At 49.7% G+C, this 11,648-nt stretch overlaps 1 protein-coding gene across 1 annotated transcript in view; it reads left to right on the top strand.

Annotated features, from left to right (window-relative positions):
- Positions 1-11,648, top strand: part of garnl3 (GTPase activating Rap/RanGAP domain like 3) — a 347,312-nt gene that overhangs the window by 20,988 nt on the left and 314,676 nt on the right. The gene's annotated exons all lie outside the window — the stretch shown is intronic.

Raw genomic sequence — 11,648 nt, 5'->3', positions numbered from 1 at the left:
GACTGCGTGGGTTTTCTCCGAGACCATCGGTTTCCTCCCACACTCCAAAGACGTGCAGGTTTGTCGAATAATTGGCTTCTGTAAATTGTCCCTTGTGTCTAGGGTGCAAAAGTAGGATGGCATAGAATTAGTGAATGCATGATTGTTGGTCGGCATGGACTTGGTGGGCCGAAAGGTCTGTTTCCCCACTATCTATCTATATATTACTAAAACTCACATCTTGTTTGTGTGTCTGTGAGTGTGATCCGGAACGTATGCCAAAACAGTACATGATAGCGCTCCAATATGTTGTTTGGGAGAGGGAGGGAGTGGGGAAGGGGAGGAGGAGAGGGCGAGAATTGTTGTTTAATGTTATTTAAACATTGTGTTTAGTAGGGGAGTATGATGGGGGGAGGTGAGGAGTGGTGGAGCAGGGTTGGGGCTATGCGTGCGTGGTGGAATATTGCGTTGGGGGAATGGATTGCATTGGGGAATGGGTGAGTGGTGGAATATTGCATTGGGGGAACGCAATGGTCTAGTATATTACTAAAACTAAAATTTAAAAACTTAAACAAAAAGAACAACATCTCGTATTCTGCCTGATTAGTTGAAAATCCGATGGTGTGAACATTCAATTTTCCAATTCCAAGTAACCCTTACCCCCTTTGTGTTCTTCCCCTCTCATTCTGATTAACTTTGATCCTCGACCTGTTGTTCTCATTCCCATACCACCATTCCCCTCCCTTACCCCCTCCAATCCCTCTGCCCACCCAGTTTTATTTCCTCCCCATCTGGTTCCATCCACTGGTCTTTTATTATCTGAATGGTGGCCCATTAGGAAAAGGGGAGATGCAACGAGGCCTGGGTGTCATGGTACGCCAGTCATTGAAAGTAGGCATGCAGGTGCAGCAAGCAGTGAAGAAAGCGAATGGTATGTTAGCATTCATAGCAAAAGGATTTGAGTATAAGAGCAGGGAGGTTCTACTGCAGTTGTATAGGGTCTTGGTGAGACCACACCTAGAGTATTGCGTACAGTTTTGGTCTCCTAATCTGAGGAAAGACATTCTTGCCATAGAGGGAGTACAGAGAAGGTTCACCAGACTGATTCCTGGGATGGCAGGACTTTCATATGAAGAAAGACTGGATAGACTCAGCTTGTACTCGCTAGAATTTAGAAGATTGAGGGGGGATCTTATAGAAACTTACAAAATTCTTAACGGGTTGGACAGGCTAGATGCAGGAAGATTATACCTGATGTTGGGGAAGTCCAGAACAAGGGGTCACAGTTTAAGGATAAGAGGGAGGTCTTTTAGGACCGAGATGAGAAAATCATTTTTTACACAGAGAGTGGTGAATCTGTGGAATTCTCTGCCACAGAAGGTAGTTCATTGGCTATATTTAAGAGGGAGTTAGATGTGGCCCTTATGGCTAAAGGGATCAGGGGGTATGGAGAGAAGGCAGGTATGGGATACTGAGTTGGATGATCAGCCATGATCATATTGAATGGCGGTGTAGGCTCGAAGGGCCGAATGGCCTACTCCTGCACCTATTTTCTATGTTTCTATGTTTCTGGAACTGGTGCACCACAATTGCAGAGAACGATATTCTGCACTCTGTATCTTCCCCTTTGCTCTACCTATTGTACTGGATTGTATTTATGTAGTAAGTTTGCAAAACAAGCTTTTTACTGTAACTTACTGCACTTGACAATAATAAATCTAAACCTAGACCACATTCTAAGTTTCGCACATTCGCACACCACCAGATTCTCCCCAGCTATTATCAGGCTACTGAATCATCCCACCACAACCAGAGAGCAGTGTTGAACTACTATCTGCCTATCTACCTCTTTGGTGACCCTCAGACTATTCTTGTTTGGACTTTGCTGGCTTTACCTTGCACTAAAGGTTACTCCCTTATCATGTATCTATCTATACACTGTAAATGGATCGATAGTAATCATGTATTGTCTTTCTGCTGACTGGTTAGCACGCAACAAAAGCTTTTCACTGTACCTCGGTGCATGTGACAATAAACTAAACATTCTTCACCTACTAGAACCCTGCCTGGATCTGGTTCCATCTGCACTACACTTCCCCCTCAATGCTTCCCATTATGACTTTCCCTGTCCCAGGCTGGAGTACAGGTCACGAGGGGAAAATGGACGGCAGTGGTGCAGCGGGTAGAGCTGCTGCCTCACAGCGCCTGAGACCCGGGTTCGATCCTGACCTCTGGTCCTGTCTGTGTGGAGTTTGCACGTTCTCCCTGGGTGTTTCCTCCGGGTGCTCCGGTTTCCCTCCAACGTCCCAAAGACGTGCAGGTTTGTAGGTTAATTGGTCCTCTGTAAATTACCCCTAGTGTTGTCGGGAGTGGATGGGAAAGTGGGATAACATGGAACTAGTGTGGACGGGTGATCGATGGTCGGCATGGACTTGGTGGGCCGAAGGGCCTGTTTCCCTGCTTGAAATACAAAGTGCTGGATTAAATGGTTCGATTGTAATCATGTATTGTCTTTCCTCTGACTGGATAGCACGGGACAAAAGCTTTTCACTGTACCTCGGTACACGTGACAATAGACTAAACTGTAAACTGCAACTCAGCGGGTCAGGCAGCATCTCTGGAGGACATGGATAGGTGGCGTTTACTCAGCGGGAAGGGGAGCTTCTCTGGAGGACATGGATAGGTGGCGTTTACTGTTGGGATCGTTTCTATTGCTGTATCTCTAACCCAAACTAAACTACACTAATACTGTTTCCCAAGTGGGACACCTTGGTCGGACGTGATCTGCTGGCAACTGTTTATTGAAGATCCTCGCCAGATTGTGTGGATGCCCATCCTGAATGGATAACAAATTTGCTTAATTTTTTTATCTATTCAGCTTTCATTATTCAAATATTTATAAATACATTCAGAATTGAATTTCAAATCGATTATTACTGATCCATGTCTCCTGACGTAGACACAGGGGACATCCGGGGTGAAGGGGAGGAAATCAATGTCAGTAAAACCTGATCCATTGGGGTTGATTTGATCAAATCCTCTGCCAGACACCAGATCTGTCCCGCTAAGTTATTCCAGCTTTTTGTGCCATTCTTCGATGTAAACCAGCATCTGCAGTTCCTTCCTCCGCCAGCTCTTAGTTTTGAAATTGGGCGTTGGTTTATTCCAGCCACGTGTACAGAGATACAGTGAGAAACTTTGTTTTATGTGTTTTCCGGGCAAACCCCACCATAAGTGAGGACATCAGGCAGTGTAACCATGAATATAAACAGAGAGTTTTGCAGCCACAGGGAAAGTGCAGGTATTAAAAAAAAAGCGTGAGGGCTGCAACGAGGTAGATTGGAAGATCGGTATATTTATCCTTGCCATATGAGAAGACCGTTCAAGGATCCAATAACAGCAGGGTCTTGACCCGAAACGTCGGCAATTCCTTCTCTCCATAGATGCTGCCTCACCTGCCACGTTACTCCAGCATAGGAGATAGACTGACATCTACAAAACCCACTGACCCCCACAACTATCCCAACTACACTTCTTCCCACCCTGCTTCCAGTAAAGACTATCCGGGCCGCGGAGTTTGAACCGGCCCGTTCGCGGAGCTCGGATTCGGCTGCGGGACTTACCATCACCCGGCGGGGGGGCCAACATCGAAAGCCTGGATTGCCTCAATGCAGAGGGAGAACAAGGAGGGAAGAGACAAGGACTTTAAGACTTTTGCCTTCCATCACAGTGAGGAGGTGCCTGGTAGACTCACTGTGGTGGATGTTAAACTGTGTTCATTGTGTGTTCTGTTATTTTATTCTCGGTCATGACTGCAAGGCACGAAATTTCATTCAAACTTACAAGTTTGAATGACAATGAAGGATACTTTATACTTTGCTTTATACTTTAAGATAGACACAAAATGTCGGAGTACCTCAGCGGGACAGGCTGCATCTCTGGAGAGAAGGAATGATTGACATTTCGGGTGGAGAACCTTCTTCAGACTGATGTCAGGGGAGTGGGTGGTACATAATAGAAAAGGAGGTGTATAGATAAGGAAGTGTAAGGTGTGAAAACAAGACAAGGGGAATGGAGATCAAGGAAAATATAGAATAGATCATTGTTAGTTGGGAGAAGGTAACAGCAAAGCAAACAGAAATAAAATATAGTTGGAGACAGGAAGACCAGTGGGAGAACTGGGAAGGGGGAGGGATGGAGAGAGAGGGATAGCAAGGGCTACTTGAAGTTAGAGAAGTCAATGTTCATACCGCTGGGGTGTAAACTGGTGCAGATGCGGCATAGACGGAGGAATTGGGTGCAGGAGATAGTGTTTACTGGAAACAGGGTGAGAAGAAGTGTAGTTGAGATGGTTGTGGGGGTTAGTGGGTTTGTAATGGCGCCAGTCTATCTCCTGTGATGGAGACGGTGAGATCAAGAAATGGTAGGGAGGTGGCGGAGATGGTCCAAGTGAACTTGAGTGCAGGATGGAAGTTAGTGGTGAAATTGATGAAGTCAGTGAGTTCTGCAATGGTGCAGGAGGTAGCACCGATGCAGTCGTCAATGTAGCAGAGGATTGTTCGTCATTCGCTACAAAGAGGCAGGCATAGCTGGGGCCCATGCGAGTGCCCATAGGTACGCCTTGGATTTGGAGGAAGTGGGAGGAGTTGGAGAAGTTAAGTGTAAGGATCAACTCCGCTAGGTGGAGGAGATTATTAGTAGACGGGGATTGGTTGGTTCTCCGGCCGAGGAAGAAACGGAGGGCTTTAAGACCCTCCTGGTGGGGGATGGAGATATAGCGTGACTGGACATCCATGGTGAAGATGAGGGAGTGGGGGCCTGGAAAACGGAAGTAATTGAAGAGACTAAGGGCGTGGGAGGTGTCTTGGATCTAGGTAGGAAGGGATTGGACCAGAAGGGATAGGATGGAGTCGAGGTTTGTGGAAATTAATTCAGTGGGACATGAACAAGCGGAAACAATGGATCCACCAGGGCAGTTGTGTTTGTGGATTTTGGGGAGAAGATAAAACCAGGCCGTGCGGGGCTGGGGAACGATAAGGTTGGAAGCTTTAGAGCCAGAAGTGAAGAAATCTGAAAATGGAGTGTGATATTAAGGCCTGGTGCTCATCTGTGGGGTCATGGTCCAAGGATAAGTAGGAGTTCATGAATTCACGAGGGACCGGAAGTGTCGGCGCTGCCGTAGGAGCCGCGGCTCGCCTGCAGTCCGTCTGTTTCTTTCTCCTCTTATACGTTTACAAATCCAACTGGGACCGACCTTGAGGCTCCGGAGGGAGAGCTAGCCAGCACTTACCAACGCGAGGCTGGCCCACTTCGGGGCTGTGACGGCGTTCCGGCTGTGGGCCCGACTTCGGAGGTTCGGCCGCGGGCCCAGTGGACGACATCGTCGGGAGCTTGCAGGTCACAGGTTGGTGACCTGTTTTTCCGGAGCTCCCGCGGCAACAGCTTCGTCCGCTGGACTGGAGGGCGGCAGCTTCGACCGCCCCGGGCCGCGAAGTTTGAACCGGCCCGTTCGCGGTGCTCGGATTCAGCCGCGGGACTGACTTACCATCACCCGGTGGGGGTCACAACATCGGAGGCCTGGATCGCCTCAACGCAGAGGGAGAACAAGGAGGGAAGAGACAAAGACTTAAGACTTTTGCCTTCCATCACAGTGAGGAGGTGCCTGGTGAACTCACTGTGGTGGATGTTAAATTTGTGTTTATTGTGTGTTTTGTTATTTTATGTATGACTGCAAGGCAACAAAATTTCGTTCAGGTCTGAATGACAATAAAGGATACTTTGACTTGACTTTGACTTTGAGGAGGTGTCAGAGAGTTGTCTCCTGGCCTCAGCCCGGTAGAGGTCAGCGCGCCAGACTACCATGGCATCTCCCTTGTTGGCAGGTTTGATGATAATGTCGGGGTTGCTGCAGAGTGATGATGGGCTGTACGTTCGGGGGGGGGGGGGGGTGAGGTTGGTGTAGGTAAGGGGAAAGGAATAGAGGGGAAGAAGCTGTTCCTGGGTCTGGTGGTGCACGCTTTCAAGCTTCTGTACCTTCTGCTGGACGGGAGTGGGGAGAAAAAGGAATGACCGGGGTGGGACGAGTCGTTGATTATGCTTTTCCAAGGCAGTGTGAAGTGTAGATGGAGTCGATGGTAGTTGCTCCCGGAGGTTTCATGTAGCTTTGGATTTCAAAACCCATGCGCGCCTCAGAACACGAGTGATTTAATGCCCATAAAGTTTTCAAGGGGATCCGGGGAGAAAGTTCCTTTGACGTTGAGAGTGTTTGATATCTAGAACATGGTGCCAGAAGCGGGGGTGGAATCTGATACATTCACTCTGGTCAGAGCCAACAAGAGGCAAAGCTTTTCACTGTACCTCGGTACGTATGACAACAGTGTCACGTCAGGGTGGCGAATCGGTGGAATTTATTGCCACAGACGGCTGTGGATGTCGTCAATGGGTCTCCAGCTTTGCATTCGCTGTAAGGCAGCAACTCTACTGCTGCGCCACCGTGCCGCACTCTTAGTACAGGTGCCTGGGGTTATGGAGAGAAGGCAGGGGTTAGGAGGGAGAGATAGATCAGCCACGGGTGAATGGCGGAGTAGACTTGATGGGCCGAATGGCCTAATTCTGCTCCTATCACATGAACAATAGACTAAGCTCAAACTCAATCACCAAAGCCTTTCTCCATCTAGTCGATAAGCTTAACTATTTTAACCGTCATCTGGTCAAAAATGTGCTCAATGTTTCCTGGGTTTGAAAATGTCAACGTTAGTTTGCAGTGAATCACCTTAATGTGGTGATTGTGACTCAACCGGGGGACTTCAGTCACCCTGCAGCAACTCTGCCACCAAGTGGTCATCAGGAGTATTGGCTGCCCACTGCTGCCCTCTGCTGGTCACTGCCACAGCTGCAATGCTGCCTCTTCCTCTCCTGCTACCAGACCCGAAATGTCACCCAACCTTTTGTAACGCAGAGGGTGGTGGGCGTACGGAGCAAGCTGCCAGAGGAGGTAGTTGAGGCCCGGGAACGGCACTAGTGATGGGTGGATAGACACAAAAAGCTGGAGTAACTCAGTGGGACAGGCAGCATCTCTGGAGAAGGGTCCTCAGAAGAGGGTTCTCGACCCGAAACGTCACCCATTCCTTCTCTCCAGAGATGCTGCCTGTCCCACTGAGTTACTCCAGCACGTTGTGTCTATCTTCGGTTTAAGCCAGCACCTGCAGTTCCTTCCGACAAGTGATGGGTGGGATTAGTTCAGGAATCCTGCCCGTGACTTATATTTGACCCTGTGTGGGACAGTGGGACAGAAGTAGAGCTGCTGCCTCACTGCTCCAGAGACCCAGGTTCAGTTCTGAGTGTAGATGAGTCACAGAGTCCCTATACCCTGGCATCAGCCAATCATCCCTGTCCCGCCTGCAACTGGTCCAAAACGTTGCAGCGAGACTCCTGATGGGTACCCGTTAAAGGGACCACATCACCCCGATCCTGGCCTCTCTCCACTGGCTCCCAGTACGGTACAGAATCAACTTCCAGCTCCTCTTATACATTTACAAATCCCTTAACGAGCTTGTCCCCCCCCCCCCCATATCAAAATCTAACCCACCATTCTACCTCCAGGTGCCTCAGGTCGGCCGACTTGGGGCTACTGACTATCAGAACTGCCCCACCATCGACTTAAGTCACGACTCAAAACCTATTTCTACTCCCAAGCGTTTTTGAGCCCCTCTGAGGGGGCGCTGTAAACAGTTTATGTATGTATTGTTAGGTCTGTGTACAGTTGTATGGATCAAATTAGTACTTGCACTGATGTGAAGAACTTTGGTCAACGTGAGTTGTTTTTAAAGTGCTATACAAATTTATTATTATTATTCAGTGTGGAAACAGGCCCTTCGGCCCAACTCGCCCATGCCGGCTAAGATGCCCCATCTACGCTAGTCCCCTATTTGCCCCTTATCCCTCTAAACCTTTCCTATCCATGTACCTGCCCAAACTCTCCCTGTAGCTCAGACCCTCAAGTCCTGGCAACATCCTGGTAAATCTTCTCTGCACCCGTTCCAGCTGAACGACTTTCTCCTATGGCGGGCTGATTGTTGAGCAGGGTGTTTAGAGAGTTTTACCGTTACATATTCTGTCGTGCTGCAGCAAGTCTGGAGGTCATTGTTCTGTCTGGGACATATGACAGTCACAAACCCTTGACCAAAACTGAACACAATCCTCGAAATGGGGCCCCACCAACGTCTTTCAATCAGGATGGTTCCCAGTGATGGAAGCAATGGTTGAGGGGAGTGACCTCAGCCCCTGGGCTGGAGGTGGGTCGTAGATGGAGATTAAATGGGGGCTCTTCACGTAGTTACACATTCTCCTGCTCCACTGGAAACCTGGTCTGGAGCATCTGAGAAGATTATATTCACCTCTGCACACTGCCGAGAAAGCTAGGAGTAATGCTCTATATTAAATTATGAGAGGTATAGATAGAGTAGACAGTCAGAACCTTCCTCCCCGTCTGGCAAAAGCAAAGACCAAGGGCATGGCTTTAAGGCGAGGGGGGCAAGTTTTTTTACACAGACGGTGGTGAGTGCCTGGAACGCGCTGCCAGGGGTAGTGGTGGAGTAGATATAATTATAGCCTTAAATCCCTGTCCCACGGTACGAGTTCATTCCAAGAGCTTTCCCGAGTTTGCCCTGATTCGAACTTGGAGATTTACGGTAATGGCCGCTCACCGGTACTTGGGCTCTCGTGGACATTTTTCATCATGTTGAAAAATCTTCGCGAGTCTTCCCGAGCTTATGTGCCGTTAGCGTTACGAGCCGCTAAGAGACGTCCCCGAGCTCTGACGTACCCGCTACGTTCATTCTCCGTGCTTACCACGAGTTTGATTTTTTTTTAAACTCGGGAGAGCTCTTGGAATGAACTCGTAACGTGCGGCAGGGCCATTAAAGTGACCTCTGGATGGGCACACAGATATGGAGGGATATGGATTACGTGCAGGCAGAGAAGAGATATCTGGTCTTGGAGTGATGTTCACCACAGACATTGTGGGCTGAAGGGCCTGTTTCTGTGCTGTCCTGTTCAATGTTCTATGTAAAGGGTGTGTTACAAAATCTTCTATCCACAGTATCTGCGTTATCAAAATAATAGTGGGGAGGGGAGGGAGGGCTCGTCAGTCGCCGTAACTGGGGGGGGGGGGGAGTTGGAGATGCTGGACGTGAGGAGGAAGGGGCAGTAGGAGGTGATGTCTCCAGCGCCTTCAAGGTCGGCTGCAGGAGGTGCCCCCCCCCGGGGACACAATGATGGCCGGGCGAGGAGAGGAGAGGAGAGGGACGTCGGTTCACGGGAACTGCTCCAGTACATCGAGCGCACGGACAGGACCTCAGCCGAAAATGAAATATACCAGAGTTCAGACGTTCTTGGAGCAGAATTAGGCCATTCAGACCATCAAGGCTACTCTGCCATTCATTCATTCATGGCTGATCTATCTTTTCCTCTCAACCCCATTCCCCTGCAATCTCCCCACACCACCTATACTAGTCAAGGATCTATCTGTCCACGATGTATATCTAATGACTTGGCCTCCACAGCCGTTCCACAGATTCACCACCCTCTGACTAAAGAAATTCCTCCTCATCTCCTTTCTAAAGGTACGTCCTTTTATTCTGAGGCTATGGCCTCTGGTCCTCGACTCTCCCATTAGTGGAAACATCCTCTCCACGTCCGCTCTATCCGGTCCTTTCACTATTGAGCAGGTTGAGCAGAGAGCTGGAGCAGTTGTGAAGGGGCAGGTGACTAGTGGATGTTCTCAAAGCTTCCTTGACAACTCCTGAGAACCTCTGGACCATTGGGAACCGCAAAGTCCCTGCATGGGGAGTGCACACGCATCTCCTGCATGAGAGGGAGAGATGCATCGACCAGTCTCCCTGCTTTATGGGACAGTCTGTATATCCCACACCCCATTCAACAACCACCCCAGAAGCCACAAACTGGAGAGGAAGCAGGTCTTAGAAACATAGGTGCAAGAGGAGGCCATTTGGCCCTTCGAGCCAGCACCGCCATTCATTGTGATCATGGCTGATTGTCCCCAATCAATAACCCGTGCCTGCCTTCTCCCCATATCTTCCTCGGTTGCAGGAATTAGAGGAAGCATTGTTCATTCTACTGAATGGTTAAGTGTTGCTTCATTGTCATGTGGGCCCCGCACAGTGGAACTATCTTTACAGAGACCACACGTGCACGAGTCGCCATATTTTGGTGCCATTTACAAAAAGTCCAAAGTCCGGTCATAAGCTCATATGTGATGGGGGTAGAATGAGGCCATTCAGCCCACCAGGTCTACTCCACCATTCCATCATGGCTGATCTATCTCTCCATCCTAACCCCATTCTCCTGCCTTCTCTCCGTAACCCCTGACACCTGTACTAATCAAGAATCTATGTATCTCTGCCTTCAACATAATCCACTGACTTGGCCTCCACAGCCATCTGACCAGGTGCTTGATGCACTGGAGTGGCTCCCGATCCAGGCAAGCCCACGGCTGCTGTAGGGCCTCCTCCGTCACCTTTGACCGTCTCGGCCAGCCGACCCACGTCCCTCTCCCTGCCCGACCACCTCCTGCAGCTGACCCTGGAGGCACTGGAGGCAGGACCCCGCCCCCTCTCGCACCAGCCCACTCCTCAAGTCCCTCATCACCAGCACCTCCCTCCTCATCATCTACCTGGTCTTCGGGACTGAGTCAGCGGTTTCCCAGCTTCCACCCTGCAGGCTGCGGCCCACCAGGACCTTCTTCACAGCAGCAACCCAGGCCCACTGCCACAAATAACATATCATTGCAGAGTTTGTGTGTGTTTTAACCATTTTAAGAGGGACGTTGGTAAGCATGCAGGTATTCAGATTCAGATTCAGATTCAGATTCAGATTCAGATTCAATTTTAATTGTCATTGTCAATGTACAGTACAGAGACAACGAAATGCATTTAGCATCTCCCTGGAAGAGCGACATAGCAAATGATTTGAATAAATAATAATAAGTGTCCGGGGGGGGGGGGGTGATTGGCAGTCACCGAGGTACGTTGTTGAGTAGAGTGACAGCCGCCAGGAAGAAGCTGTTCCTGGACCTGCTGGTTCGGCAACGGAGAGACCTGTAGCGCCTCCCGGATGGTAGGAGGGTAAACAGTCCATGGTTGGGGTGAGAGCAGTCCTTGGCGATGCTGAGCGCCCTCCGCAGACAACACTTGCTTTGGACAGACTCAATGGAGGGGAGCGAGGAACAGGTGATGCGTTGGGCAATTTTCACAACCCTCTGCAATGCCTTCCGGTCGGAGACAGAGCAGTTGCCATACCATACTGTGATACAGTTGGTAAGGATGCTCTCGATGGTGCAGCGGTAGAAGTTCACCAGGATCTGAGGAGACAGATGGACCTTCTTCAGTCTCCTCAGGAAGAAGAGACGCTGGTGAGCCTTCTTGACCAGAGTTGAGGTATTGTGGGTCCAAGAGAGGTCATCGGAGATGTTAACACCCAGGAACCTGAAGCTAGAAACACATTCCACCTCCGTCCCGTTAATGTGGATGGGGGTGTGCGTGCCGACCTTAGACTTCCTGAAGTCTACAATGAGCTCCTTGGTCTTCTTGGAGTTAAGGGCCAGGTTGTTGTCAGCGCACCATGCTGCTAAGTGCTGGACCTCCTCCCTG

This window comes from Amblyraja radiata, chromosome 32 (assembly GCF_010909765.2).
Source record: "Amblyraja radiata isolate CabotCenter1 chromosome 32, sAmbRad1.1.pri, whole genome shotgun sequence".
NCBI lineage: Eukaryota > Metazoa > Chordata > Chondrichthyes > Rajiformes > Rajidae > Amblyraja > Amblyraja radiata.
Note: the sequence above shows the minus strand (reverse complement) of the source record. Positions and strands in the feature narration are given on the sequence as shown.